Genomic DNA, 15274 nt, shown 5'->3' with positions numbered 1-15274 from the left:
GAATTCTCCCCCATCTAATGCCCTCCTCATATCATCTACCAGAGCGACCAAGGCTGTTTCAGTTCCGTGACCAGTCCTGAAGCCCGATTGGTATGGATCCAAGTAATCCGTTTCATCCAAGTGTGCTGACAACTGGTTGGCCACCACTCGCTCGATGACCTTGCCCAAGAATGGAAGATTCGAAATTGGGCGAAAGTTATTAAAAACTTGGGGATCCAAGGAGGACTTCTTCAAGATGGGCTTTACAATTGCCTCCTTGAAAGCTGATGGCATCACACCCTCTTGCAAGGATGCGTTTACCACCACTTTAATCCCATGCCCAATTTCTCTTTGCAGCTCACAAGGAGCCATGATGGGCAAGGATCATTCAGGCAAGTGGTAGGCTTCACAGCTGAGAGCACCTTGTCCACATCCTCAGAAGGGAGAAGCTGAAACCGATCCCAATTTACCAGCTTGCAACTGGCCAACTCTGGTTCATTTACTGTGTCCATGGCGCACGGGATCGAGCTCCGTAAGTGTTCGATTTTATTGGCGAAGTGCTTTGCCAATATGTCAGAGGAGGCCTTTGACTGTTCCAAGGGTTCCTGAGCAACTGGACCGACCAGGCTTCGGACCACCTGGAACAGCCTCCTGGGACAGCACTCCGCAGACGCAATAGAGGCAGCAAAGAAGGCCTTCTTTCCTGCCCTTATTGCCACTTGGTAGGCAGCTACTGCTGCTCTAACCTGTGTCCGGACATCTTCGGAGTGGGATTTCCGCTACCGGCGTTCTAGTCGTCTCACCTCCTGTCTCAGCGAACGCAACCGCGGTGTATACCATGGTGCTAACTGAGTTCTATTCAGGGGGAGAGGACGTTTCGGAGCCACCCGGTCTAATGCCCTGGTGATCCCATCATTCCACTCCCTCACCAGGGTTTCGACCGGGCGACCTTCAGCAGGTTCCAATTCCCCAAGCGCAGTTAGGAATCCTTTTGGATCCATCAGGCGCCTGGGGCGGACCATTCTAATAGGTCCTTCACCCCTGTGGAGGGGGTGCGGCATTGAGAAGTCTATGTTTACCAGGTAGTGATCTGACCATGACACAGGGGTGGAATAAACCACTCCCAACTTCAGAACACTTTTCTCCTCTTCCAGGACAAACACAAGGTCGAGAGCATGACCGGCTACATGGGTGGGACCCCTATTACTAAGGCGCAGTTCCCAGGAAGCCATGGTTTCCAGGAAATCCCGAGGGGCTCCAGTGAGAGTGGACTTGGCATGCACGTTGAAGTCACCCAGCACTAACAGTTCTGGGGACAATGCCCATACAGCCGAGACCACCTCCAGCACCTCGGTCAGGGAGTCTGCTGTGCAGCGGGGTGGGCGGTACACTAGCAGGATCCCTAGACTGCCCTTCGGGCCCAACCTCCAGTACATGCAATCAACACATTGAGTCCTATGGAGAGGGAGTCTGGCAAAAACCAAAGACTCTCAATAGATGACTGCCACACCCTCTCCCCGCCTGCCCACCCTCGGCTGCTGTGCATAATGGAAACCTGGTGGACACATGGCCTCAAGAATGGGAGCAGAGGCCTCGTCCAACCAAGTTTCCGTAATACATGCCAGGTCTGCACGCTCATCCAAGATCATATCATGGATGAGCGAAGTTTTTTGTGCCACAGACCTGGAATTACACAACAACAGTCGAAGGTCGGTAGGAACCTTGCGTCCCCCAGTTTTTGTCTGGTTCTGGACAGACCCGGAACAGGGGATGGGTATAACACATCTATCCCCTGTTCCCCTATTCTGGCGTGGTCTGCCAGCAGCACCCTTCCAGCGCCTGCCGCCCAATCTTCCAATAACTTGGTCCCCCACCTCCCTCCCTGACTTGCACATGCCTCTATCCCTATCTATCAATCAACAGGCCACCCACCCTAAAAACAGTATTGGTCCAGAGACCCGCCTCCGTACCCTATGGCAACTATAAATTAATTAATTAAATAAAATTAAATTAAACAAATCAATATAATAACACCCCAGTTTCACATTCATACATTCAGACATTTACATATTCATACACACCCCAACCAGCACAACCAGCACAACCTCCTCCACGCTACACAACCAGCAGTAATCCAAGCACTTCTGGAAATTTAGCAGAATCAAGTGGACGTTTAGTGCTCATTTCTGTGTTAATTGCTTCCAGAAAAAAATCTGTTTGCAGCCCGGTTGATCTGGAAAATCATAGGAGGTTGGTGTTTTATTTTTCCTGTGGTTTTCTTGAGATCATGCCACCACTGCTCACGTAATGAAATTTAGGGCAATATTCCAGCATACAGAAGTGTGCATGCACATAAAGGGGGATGGGGTGGCAACATGCCCACTGACATCTGCTGTAGTTGTGTCACACCATGCTCATTGGTGTGAATTAAATTTAGTGTGACATAGTGATATATTGATATAAAAAACAATTCCCTAATGCAATAGGTACTGCAGTATGAAAGGAACTTTAGAAATCAGGACAGAACATTAACATTACAATCAAGAAAAATAATGCAATAAATCTCACATCTGAATGCAGCCTTTCTGGAACCAAAGGTCAGGTTTCTGAGATGTTGAGTGAGACTCAGTTTTGTAAGCTTAGTTCTTCCAGTTTTCTGTGCACTGATGGCTGCTTCAGATTCTACATTTTCCTTTCTAGAAAGGATGTGGGTAGTGAATGCAAAAATATGCGTAGACATCATAACATCTGATGGGTCAGATCTACAGATCGGAGAGTAGAGGTCTGCAAAATTATGCCTGCCCTTTCAAAATATCTAACCAAAACATGCATTGGGTATTTTATTATTATTATTAAGATGAATGGGTGAATATGGTGGTGGAAGTGGCAGCCTTGGAGCTCCTTGCTCAGCTGAAGGATGAACTAACCTTTGAGAGCTAAACCAAAGGTGAGGTGAAGGCTCAGCTACTGGCCCAGATCTTGGCTGAGCATGCAGTGAGCACCAGGAAGACTCACAAGTTGATGTACAGCCAGTTGTAAGTGGTGAAGTTCCTTCTGGATTTCCTTGACTCTGCCCCTTGCATCCAGGACGTCCAAGTCTGCCGTTAGGCGGGAGGTGGCTGAAGTGAAACAGCAGTGGAAGGTACTCAAAGCTGAGTACCAGCAACAGGTGGAGAGGATCAAGGAAGCTGTGCCACAAAGGCTGCTTTAGCTGGAGGAAGCACGGAACTGGGCTCAGCTCTTGGAAGAAGCTCTGCAGCGCTACCAAGACAAGAAAAGTGAGATGGAGGAGGCAATGACAAATGTTCAAAACAGGAATCAGAAGGAACATGAGGCCTTATGCGAGTAGCAGCGGCAACTGGAAGAGTGGGTGGCAGAGCTGCTAGACAGGCTGCAATTGCACTGTGTGGAGTTGCAGTGCCTGCAAGGGGAGCTAGCGGAACAAGAGCACCAGACCTTTGATTGGAGGGAGAAGGTTTGGAGGATCTCTGACTTCCAGTGCTTCTTGGAGACTTTGCAGGGTGTCAAATTGATTTCTGCATACGAGAGTGACCTGGAGGTTGAGCTGACCTCCCATTCCCAGCTGGTGGCCTCTACTCCCCACCACCTGAAGCTGCGCTTACACTGGAGGGACAATGGCAGTGTCATGCTGCAGAGTGACAGCCCTTTCTTCCTTCTATCGTCCCAGAGTGCAGGACACGGAATAATGGGCTCAAGTTGCAGGAAGCCAGATTTCAACTGGACATCAGGAAAAACTTCCTAACTGTTGGAGCCATACGACAATGGAACCAATTACCTAGAGAGGTAGTGGGCTCTCCGACACTGGAGGCATTCAAGAGGCAGCTGGACAGCCATCTGTCGGGAATGCTTTGATTTGGATTCCTGCATTGAGCAGGGGGTTGGACTTGATGGCCTTATAGGCCACATCCAACTCTACTATTCTATGATTCTATGATTCTCTCTGCAGTGCTTCCCATGGGTACCTGCAGCCCCATTAAAGGCATCATCCTGGAGTTACAGCATAGCTACTCCCAGCAAGCACAACTTCTGGCAGAGATTGAGTCACTGCAGAACTGTTTTGCCATTAATTGGCAGCAAGAGAAGAGGATGCTGAGTTACCTACCAAACAGCAGGAAAGAACAAGGAAGCATGTTAGAAGACTTCTCAGTGGCCAACACACTCCCCTTTCATGCTGATTGGGTTGTAGAATGCTGGAAGCATAGGGACTCTGCTCCCAAAAAAGTAAGGGATCTAAGACCCCGGACTATTACACCCCTGGAACTATGTATTTACATTTACATTTTATATAGGAGTTTTTTGTTTTTTGTTTAAAGGCAAATTATTCCAAAAACAGAGTAGAATGTTGCCTACAGAATAGCTGTTGCTTACTGGGAGGGAGAGGGGCAAGGCTGTGGGAAGGTCAGCAGAGTGCAAATCCACTAGTGGTGCCAATCCAGCACTCTTGCTGATGTGTTGCACCATGCTAACCTCCGCAACACCTTTCCCCTCCTCCTCTTCTGTCAAGACCCAGGGGACCCAGGGGGTCCTGGATCCAGGGCTGGGGGAGCCCCAGGATCCCTTCCCAGCGCAGAGTGACTCTGGGGGGGAGTGCACACATCCAGCTCTGCAGATGGGAGAGATGTCAGATGGGAGAGATGTCAGATGGGGAGGATGCTCCTTAAGATCTGGTGGGAGGAGACATGGCCAACTGCTCTCCAATTCCCACGGGAATGTCGCCCACTCATGTGGAGACCCCTCCTTTGCCCAGCATCCCAGGAGAGCCGTTGGAGCAAGAATTTGCACGCGTGGCAACTCTACCCCCCCAGGAGTCCTTGGCTGGCCTTTCAAACACCTCCCCACCAGAAACGTCTCCTCCCCCTGCAATGGAGCTGGCACCTGAGGAGTCTAGACTGTCTGATGAACAGACGTGTGCATGTCCTCTGTCACCCCGTGCGTGACGCCGAGAAAAGAGGCTTGGTCAGAAGGAGGCACTGCACAGGAGTCAGAGGTTGCGAGCGAAAACCTTTCCTATATAAGCCCGCGTGCCCCTGTTGTGGGTGCTGAGTCAACTTCCCTTACATGCTGCAGAGTAAGCCTGAGTAGTTAGTTAGGGATTACAGTGAGCTAGTTAGGCACCTCTATGAGACACCTTGCCTTTCATGTTACTTTAATAAAACAAGAATTGATTCCAGTCTCTCCTTCATTTCATGATTCTTACTCTGGGCAGGATATCTTCAGAGGCTACGTTAGTGTCTATGTGGAGCAGGGTGTTTTCTGTTGTGGCTCCTTGAGTCTGAAATTCTCACCCAGCCCACCGAGCCCCCAGCCCCAAGGATGCCCTCAGGATCAACGCTGAAGCAGTTTCCAAAAAAATATGTGAAAATCTTTTGTTCCTGCCAGGCTAATCATTAACTGAATGACTCTAGAGAGTGTTAGCTATACTACTGCTGTGCTTGTCACTATTATGATTGTATTATTTGTGCCATAGAATTTTAATGATCAGTGTTAATTGTCTTGATGTGTTTATTATTAAGACGTTTGCTGCCTCATGAGCCAAAAAGCAAGCTAGAAATAAAATAAATAAATGTAAATGAGTAGAAAAACTTGTCCAATGCCATGTAGGAAGCCTGTGTCTCAAATGCAGAGTCCCCCAATATACTAACAACTGAACCACATCTGCTTTTTGGATCACCAGTGACACAGCTGCTACAAAATTTATAATGATGTTAGACCGGTTAGATTCATATAACATATAGACAATGCACATTTTAGTTGGCAATACATCACTTGCAATTAGAGAGAGATGGATCTGTCAGTTTTGGTTCTTTTAGTTTCTCGTTTTTCCAATCTTAAATCCCGTTCTCCACATTTCTGCAGCAATTTGCAATTTTTTAAAAAAAGCAATTCTCATGAAAATTGGCCAGCATTTTAGAGTGGATTTCTCCTATTGAACACATTTTATATGCAATTTTGCCTAATATAATGCCATTTTGCATGTTTTTCTCACTAAAATATGAATTTTTATGCACACTTTAGTATATGCATTTTTGTGCACATTATTTGGCTGGAGAACTGTATTGCAAAATTTGGAAAAGTGTAAATTTTGAAAGATAGCTGCGTTTCAGTTCTTGTAATGTTTCGGAAAATTCAAATTTGGTAGATTAGCCTTTAAATGCTAATAACTTAATCAGTTTTCCACCTGTCCCTATTCACAATATATCAGTGGCCCAGTCTTTTCTGGAAGCTGACTTCTACATCACACTGTTCTGTTTTCTATACCCTTGAGTGGCAAGAGTAGTGTTTTATTCAACACTGCCCTTTGTTTTCCTTTGCAACACCCTTTTGTGGGGGTCCACCCTTTCAGTGGCTAAGATTCATTCAGCCAGTTTACACTAACAAATTCAAGTCAACGTGGAAATTAGAAATGCACTACTGTCCTTGGCATAACTAGAGCTCCAGTTAGAATGAAAACATTAATTCAGATTACAGCTGAATCAGACAACAATTCATTAATTTTGTAGGGAAGCATTTGAATTTCATCTCTACACATGATTTGACTGGTTAATGAAATGCTACCACCTATGGTTCCTAAAACTGGATTTGTCAGCACTAAGTATAGCACAAGGTTGTGTATGGAAAGGAAGCATCATCTAGTGAATACAGCAGAGCATATTATAAAGAAATGTCAGGTTAATTGGCATGCCATTGATTAACTATGCAAGCTGATTAACTCCCCCTTTTTGCACTTGATCTTAGTGATGTTATTTATTAATTAATTTTAATTTCTGTGTTGTTAATTATACAGTAGGAGTTTATAGAGTTGGTTTCAATTATAGAAGTAGAGCAGAGGTTCCCAAACTGTGGTCTTTGGACAACTGCTTCATTCAGGTGAACTGTGGCATATCAGCAATAAATATTCATATTGATTTTAATTGTCTTTTAATTGCTTCTTTTATTTCTCTCATTGTATTTTATTGTATTACAATTTGAATTCTACTATGGAGTTTCAGGCTGTAATAATTCCACCAACAGCCAGTGGAACACAGCTAAGAACATTATTAGAGGCAAGGCACTTCTAGTATCTACCTGGGCATAACTAACAGATATGAATAACAGAACATTAAACCAAACTAAGGAGCAATGCCAGAATTCCTAAACATTGTGGTTAGGGACCATCCTCAAATTCCCAAATGTCAACAACAGTTAGTGATATCTCATGATATAACACAGGGCCACCTCTGGCTCTGCACCATTCTACAATTTGCTTCCAGTTGGTTCCAAGCACCTGCATGAGAAACAGTTTTCATTTCTTCCTTTCTACCAGAAGCAGATGACGTTCTGCCTGCTTGGTGTAATGTATTCTGATAGCATTAAAATGTCTCCTGGTAGCATAGATCAGATGATCTGGTTGGCTGAGTAGGGTTTTTAAGAGCAAAAATTCCTTTCCCAAATGCAAAGAACAGTGTTGGGGAACTTTTGGCCCTCCAGATGTTGCCGAACTACAACTCCCATCAGTCGCAGGAAGTATGGCCAATGGCCAGGAATGATGGCAGTTGTAGTTTAGCAACCAGAAATTTAGGCTCATGCAATAGAGTCAGTCCTCTGTTGCTCTCATGCAGCAATTTTTTTTAAAAAAGAACACTTTTTGCAATTAGGAAAGTGATGTTGTTGTTGTTGTTATGTGCCTTCAAGTTGATCATGACTTATTTTTATTTATTATTAAATTTATTTATTTATTTATTAAATTTATATACCGCCCGACTAGCAATAGCTCTCTGGGCGGTGAACATAAAAATAAAATAAAAATAAAAATAAAATAAAAATACACACACACTCACAACATACAGTCATACAAACATCCACTCATTCCATTCAGGTCTACACAACAACCACAATCCCGTGCTCCATGCGCACCAACGCAGCTCTCAAACCGTTCTTCTACCCGGGAAAAGCACCACCTGGGGCCTGGTCCTGCAAGGTGCCCACGTGCAGAGCAGGAGCCCAAGAAGGAGAGAGCAGAGATGTTGGCCAAGCAGCAGCAGCAAAGCAGGCAGATGGCTCTCCCTCCCTGGGCGGTGATGGTCCTCTTCCCTTGCAGGCACTGGATCTCCCAAGCCCCCTCAGCCAGCCGGTTTATATATCCCCTCCAGAGAAGGGACAGGTGGAACAGTATCAGGCACAGCTGGCTGAGTACCTGGAGCCTGGTCCTGCGAGGTGCCCATGTGCAGAGCAGGAGCCCAAGAAGGAGAGAGCAGAGATGTTGGCCAAGCAGCAGCAGCAGCAAAGCAGGCAGATGGCTCTCCCTCCCTGGGCGGTGATGGTCCTCCTCCCTTGCAGGCACTGCAACCCTACGAATCAGCGACCTACAAGAGCATCTGTCATGAACCACCCTGTTCAGATCCTGTAAGTTCAGGTCTGTGGCTTCCTTTATGGAATCAATCCATCTCTTGTTTGGCCTTCCTCTTTTTCTACTCCCTTCTGTTTTTCCCAGCATTATTGTCTTTTCTAGTGAATCATGTCTTCTCATTATGTGTCCAAAGTATGATAATGTGTCCAAAGTATGATAGGAAAGTGATAGGGAAATACAATGAAAAGTGTGGGATGAGCAAACGATTAATGGGAAGACTTCTGAAAACCCTGCAAGCAAATCAGGATGAATGCTCATGTTGTACACCCTCCCTACAAATAAATCAGAATAAATTCTCAATAAAAACCTGACAGTCTAACCTCAGTATAGGCAAATCAGGATGAGAGCTCAATAAACAGGCTGTCTGGTGGAGCCTGGCTTTAAAGAGCTTTAAAATTTAAAAAATGAAATATTCTTTTTGTGAAGCAGTTTCTGTTAGTCATGCATACTTAAGCAAGATTCTTAAGTACACTTGACTAACAGAAAGTGCTTTACAGAGAATATTTGGGTTTTTTTAATTACAAAGCTTTTTAAAACCAACTAGCAGAAATTAGTCTAAGATTTTTGTTCTTTAGAATTTGGAGTGATTCTGGGGGACACTCAAAACAATAATATAAACTAACAGAATCTCTTCCCCCTCCCTGCAAGAAAGGAAACTGAGCGACAATATGTAGCATAACGAGAGCTCATCATTTTGACTAATTAGTTTGAAACATGCTCTTGCTCCATTTAGCTATTCTGTAGTCCCCTAACTTTGCAGCACAAACAACTCCTTAATAACAGCAGGTGGCTTGTTCTTATACATTTTAATAGGATGTTGCTAAAATATTTATTCTTTCATTGGGTTAGTTTATACCACAGTCAGCTGGGAACTTGCAGTAACGTTTCTGACTGTTGGCCCCTTTCCAAAGGGCCTTGGAGAGAAATAAATTAGTAAAGGCGATTGGATTTCTTTGTTTCAATATTTGGACAATGCAATGGTACATCATTCAGACTTCTATCTATATCTATTTTCAGTTTTGTTAATGTAATACATTCAATTATATGGCAATTTAGTGATAATTATGGGTAATTTAGTATGGTATGCAGGGTTGCCAGGTCAGAAGCATCACAAACCCTGAGATTTCAGGGGTAGGCCCTAATGATATCATGGGGTGGGGCTCTACTGATGCCATTGAGGATGATATGTTAAGCGTCAACCACAGTTGCTTGGAGCATACCACTCAAACAAAAAAATTCTCTGATTGGAAATTAAGAAATCTTAGCTATATGAGGTTGTTCCCAGGTCCAGCTGAAGTGACGGGATCATTCCTTCTCACTTGTTTAGGGAGCTTGGGTAGGGAACATTTAATCTAGCCTACTTGCTTCTGGCAAGAAGGTTTAAGTGCGCTCAGGCTAGGCCAGTCTCCAGGAGGCCACTGTAGAAAGAAAGTAGCCTAGTGTTGTGGAGATGTTATATGGGAGCACTCAGGAATAAAGATGGATGCCTCTGAAGGCTGCAATTCTAAACACATTTACTAAGGGACTAAGCCCAATAGAACTCAACAGGACTCACTTCTGAGCAGATATGGTTAGGATTGTGCTGTTGGTAAGGCTTGACTAGGGATCCTCTGCAAAGATATTCATATCAAAGCAAGGTTGGCAAGCCCCTGCCTGGAATGCCCTGCCTGCCTTTTAACGTGGCTGCTCCAAACTTCTTTTCAACCTTGACCCTTCACTGTTATTACTTTTATGGATGTAAGGGAGTGAGGTCAGAGGTAAATGAAATGCAAATAGAAAAGCAAAAAAAAGAACAGTGATTTCCTAACTGCAATACCATAACAACCACAACAAGATTCCTATGAGTAAGGCAGAAAACTTAGCATCCCACAACCAGTCAGGTTTCCTAACCAAAAGTCCAAACTAAAAAACCTAGCAGCAAGTCAGCCTTCATTCTACTCTTTTTGACACCTGCTAAAAACATTTTTTCATTTAGGCAAGCCATTTTTTTCACTGTCCAACATTCACATCCATACATGGTCTGAATGATCCTGACTTTAGTGTTCAGTGATACATCATTGCATTTGAGGACCTTCTCTAGTTCTCTCATAGCAGTCCTTCCCAGTCCTAGCCTTCTTCTGATTTCTGGACTACTGTCTCCATTTTGGTTAATAACTATACCGAGGTATTGATAATGCTTGACAAGTTCAATCTCCTCATTGTCAACTGTAAAGTTCCATAAATCTTCTGTTGTCATTACTTTAGCTTTCTTGACGTTCAGCTGTAGTCCTGCTTTTGCTTTCCTCTTAACTTTCATCAGCATTTGTTTCAAATTATTACTGGTTTCTGCTAGAAGTATGGTATCGTCTGCATATTAAATTATTGATATTTCTCCCTCCAATTTTCACACCTCCTCCATCTTGGGCCAATCCCGCTTTCCATATGATATGTTCTGCGTATAGATTAAACAAATAGGGTGATAAAGTGCACCCCTGTCTCACAACCTTTCTGATTGGAAACCAATCGGTTTCTCCATATTCTGTCTTGTCCAGTAGGTTGCTCATCAGGACAATCAGATGCTGTGGCACCCCCATTTATTTTAAAGCATTCCCTAGTTTTTCATGATCTACACATTAAAAGGCTTTGCTGTAATCTATAAAGCACAGGATGATATTCTTCTGAAATTCCTTGGTCCATTCCATTATCCGATGTATGTTTGTGATATGATCTCTGGTGCCTCTTCCCTTTCTAAATCCAGCTTGGATGTCTGGCATTTCTCACTCCATATATGGTAAGAGCCTTTGTTGTAGAATCTTGAACATTACTTTACTTGCATGAGATATTAAGGCAATAATTCGATAATTACTGTATTCCCTAGGATCCCCTTTCTTTGGAATTGGGATGTATATTGAAAGCTTCCAGTCTGTGGGCCATTGTTTAGTTTTCCGTATTTGTTGACAATTTTTTGTCAAAATTTGGACAGATTCAGTCTCAGTAGCTTGTAGCAACTCTATTGGTATGCCATCTGTTCCTGGTGATTTGTTTCTTCCTGCATATAGATCATTTTAATTCGTTTTGAAAATGGAAAGAAGCCACCAAGCTTGCTTGGTAACCATGGGCTACTCACCATCTCTCAGACTAATCTGGCTCTCAGGGTGAAAACAATGGAGGGGTACCATGACCACCCCAAGCAAGAAGGGCACACTTAAATGTAGATAAAATAATAATGTACAACCATAGTGTGAAATCAGATACATATTGAGACATAATATGAAGAAATATTTATATAAGCATGCAACCCAAACCCAAAATTCAGAATCATGCCACTAAGCTGTTTTGCAACTGCTTATACTTTTTTATGGTTATTGGACTTTAAATTGATTTATTTCTTGTTGTAAGCTGCTTGGTTTTCAACCCTACCTCACAGGGCTGTTGGAAATATTCCATATACACACACACTGGAGATGTAAAAATACATACACCCTATATAATACTTTATTGTCAAAACCAATTAGTCATTGCAGAACATTTTTTTAAAAAAATCATTATTAGTTTCCTACCAAATAAAAGCATTGACCTTTGAGTGAAGGGCCAGTAATAAATTCTAATTCTAATAATAATTGTAAGTAAGCCCTACCTTGTTGCTTTAAAAAAAGGATTGGAGTGGGAGAGAAAGAACCTTTGATATGTTCACTCAAAAGTCCCATTGATTGACAGCACAATCCTAACCATGTCTACTCAAAAGTTAGCCCTACGGAATTCAATGGGGTTTACTCCCAGGTCCGTGGGTTTAGCATTGCAGCTTTACTCCTAGAAAAGCGGATAATGAATTGAAATTTCATATTGAGAAGGTTCTCAAAACAGGCTATGAGTTAGGCAAATAAACTGCACTCTTCAACAGCCCAGTAAAATTTAAACTTGTTTGACTTCTTATAATTAGAAAAGTATAACATGTTATACACTCATACAACTTCTGATATGCAGACAAACAGGAAAATGGAACTGTTTTCAAGATTTGCAATGGGTTCTAGCTCTTACCTGGAGGCCAGCAACTCTCTTGTCAATCACAACCCTGACTTCACTTATTGGCTAAAAACCTGAAAGGGCAGGGATTAGAGGAGCCAGCTTCTGTTGGGGAAGATGGCTGAAGTTTTGGTGGATATCTCTTGAGCCAGACCACATAGAAACTTAATTATTGTTTTTAAATGAAAGCTAAGACTCCAGAGATTAAGGTGACTCACCCGGAGACCTGGACAGGACTCCTAAAAACCAGAATCTCTGGGTGAAAACCAGAGACCTGGCAACTCTACATATGGATAATTTAGCAATAACTGATAGCCAGTAGATAACCATTAAATACTGGTAACAATCAGTAGAAGATGGTATGGTTTCACTCCTCCATCCTTTCCCTCCCCCCATCCTTCAGTCTTTTCAGGTTCCATAGTAAGGCATATAAGCACACACACATAGCTTCCCCAAGGGGCTTATCAGTAGCTGGAAGAGTTTTCATTTTGTATAAGATCATTAATTCCATTCTTAGCTTTTATTTTTAGGAAATGCCCATTTCCAGTAATGATGAGCAAGCTCCCTCAGTTTAGTAATAAATTATTTTTTCTCCCAAACTCTCTGAGAACTCTGAGGGGAAAAAAACTCAGGATCTTTCCATAACAGGACACACAGAAAGACAAAGCCTAAGGGAGCAGTGCCCTTCCTTAACAAATGTGCCTTTTGTAGGAGGGGTAGACACAAGGAGGGCACTGTTGACAGCAGAGGCCTTGTAGGCCTCATCTTTAAGGCCTGGATACTTCTAAGTATGTCAAGAATTCCTTCACTCTTCAGTTTACCAGAATGTATCACTAGATGACTGCTAGAAATATTGGGTTGCAGCATCCAACGAAGTAATCTCATTAGCACAAGAAGTTCTATCTGTGCAACAGCATGTCCTTTCCCTCTCCCCTCCCCATGTGCACTTCTACATCAGCTCCAGAGGATTAGGGGAAATCCTGAACAGATAGGGAGCATGGGGGTGTCATGGAAGAAGAGAAGGAGAGGAAGTCCTATTGTGCAGGCAGAACTCCTTCCACTAATGTGACAACTTCATTGGATACAACCTTTTCTGTACAGCTGAGATTGGGAACCACTGCCATCGTTGTTGACTACTGGCTACTGCTGCTGGTGTGATTTAGAGCTCTATAGAAGCTGGAGGGCCAGAGGTTTCTCATCTCTGCTATATTGTTTGTAAATACTGTATGTTGAATTTAATACTGCACCATTTAGGAGGTTAGCTGGAAAATATATGGCCAGCATGAGCTGGAAAGAGATAATCTATGAGCATCCAGTACAGTTCTACATATCAAAGAGCATAATGCTTGCCTGTGCTGTCAAAGAAAATTTAGGTTTATTATTGCAATGCAAAGAAAGACAAGCCCAGCCACCATATTGAATAATTATGATCTCATACTCCAACACAGCATCATTATAGTCCTTGGTTCGAATGGAAACTGAATCACACTTACCAAACCAGCAGTTTTCCCTGGGAGGGTTCCCATCAAACATCATTGAGCTCATATGCTGCCTAACTCATGAAATCTATGGAGAATTTGCCCAGAGGTTAAATGCAAATAACATTTTTATGTGCAATAAAGCTGTCCTATTCTCTCAAGGTGAGAGGCTGAGTATGTTACATGAGGTCCCAGTGACCCTCTTCACTCCAAAACAAATGTCAGCAGATGGACATATAGAAAGCAGAATCAAGGTGCTTCTCAGAATGGCTCTCTTTACAAATTTAAACATTGTGCACTGAAGCCCAGTCTTATTACCAGCCAGTGGTATTTAAAGCATTATCCAGCTTGACAGCTCCAGACCTCCAGGCAGACCTTCCAAATGCCACTGTTGATTTGCAGCAAATGTTAAGCAAGCAGACACTGCAATTATTTGTCAGCAATATAACTTTCCCCTCTTGCCCCCTGGTCATCAGACACATATGGTGATGTATGAGCTTCATTTGAAAGGATGCAGTCTTGAACCAGGAAACAGAGAGCTCCAATAGCCCAAGAATGAGTAATTAGATAGCACACAAGCATTAGCAAGAGGCGATTGCCCATCAAGGAAGCTCTCCATCTGGTGGTGTATGCAATTGCAATTTCCCAGCTTCATCTTTATGGCTGGCATTGGTATCTGTCCTCAGCCACATTTGTTTCTGCTTTGGCTGTAAATCATTAATTCTTCAGGAAGAGCTGGATCACTTCCTAGATAGATGGGGCTCTCATTTAAGGCAATGGGTGTGTGCTGGGTTAGAGAGGTGGGTGCATGGAAAGCTACTGCCTATAGTCGCTAAGAAATTGCTCCTTTAGGGAAAAAATGATGAGGCTTGAAAATTAAGGTGTGGATAGCACTGGCCCAAGTCACTTTGCTGCCTAAGATGAAGGACAAGATGGTTCCCCTTCCCATTCTATGTACAGAAGCCAACTGGACTGGCAATTGAATCTTGATTTCACTTAAAATTGGCTTTGCTCATATGCTCATATCTCTCAACTAATAAACTAACAGAGCAATCCTAGATACCAGGAATTGGGGTTGGGGTTGGGTGTGGTGAGGGCAGATTTGTGGTACAGCATCCAACACATCCATAGCCCTGCCAGCTCAGTGCCACCAGGGTGGGACACTTGCTGTCCTTTGTTTGTCCTTGTAGTCAATGGGAGGGAATTTGCCATGGCAGCTCCAGGACTGGCACCGTTATGGGACTCTTTTTGTGGTGTGTTGGGAAAATGGAGGAACTATGTATACAAGCCCATCCCACGTACACACTCAGGATGCCTCAGAACACCTTGTTGGGGTCCTATTGACAGCAAGACCTCTATGCCTACAGAGATTGCTGCAGGAGTGCTGGGGGGCCTTGAAGGCAAAAGT

General features: G+C 43.5%; 1 pseudogene; it reads left to right on the top strand.

The window, feature by feature from the left end:
- The first annotated feature begins 2850 nt into the window (after positions 1–2850).
- Positions 2851–5384, top strand: LOC133378771 (ZW10 interactor-like; annotated as a pseudogene).
- Positions 5385–15274: the final 9890 nt, after the last annotated feature.

Source organism: Rhineura floridana, chromosome 3 (genome assembly GCF_030035675.1).
Source record: "Rhineura floridana isolate rRhiFlo1 chromosome 3, rRhiFlo1.hap2, whole genome shotgun sequence".
Classification (NCBI taxonomy): domain Eukaryota; kingdom Metazoa; phylum Chordata; class Lepidosauria; order Squamata; family Rhineuridae; genus Rhineura; species Rhineura floridana.
This window is presented reverse-complemented; position numbering and strand designations above follow the sequence as displayed.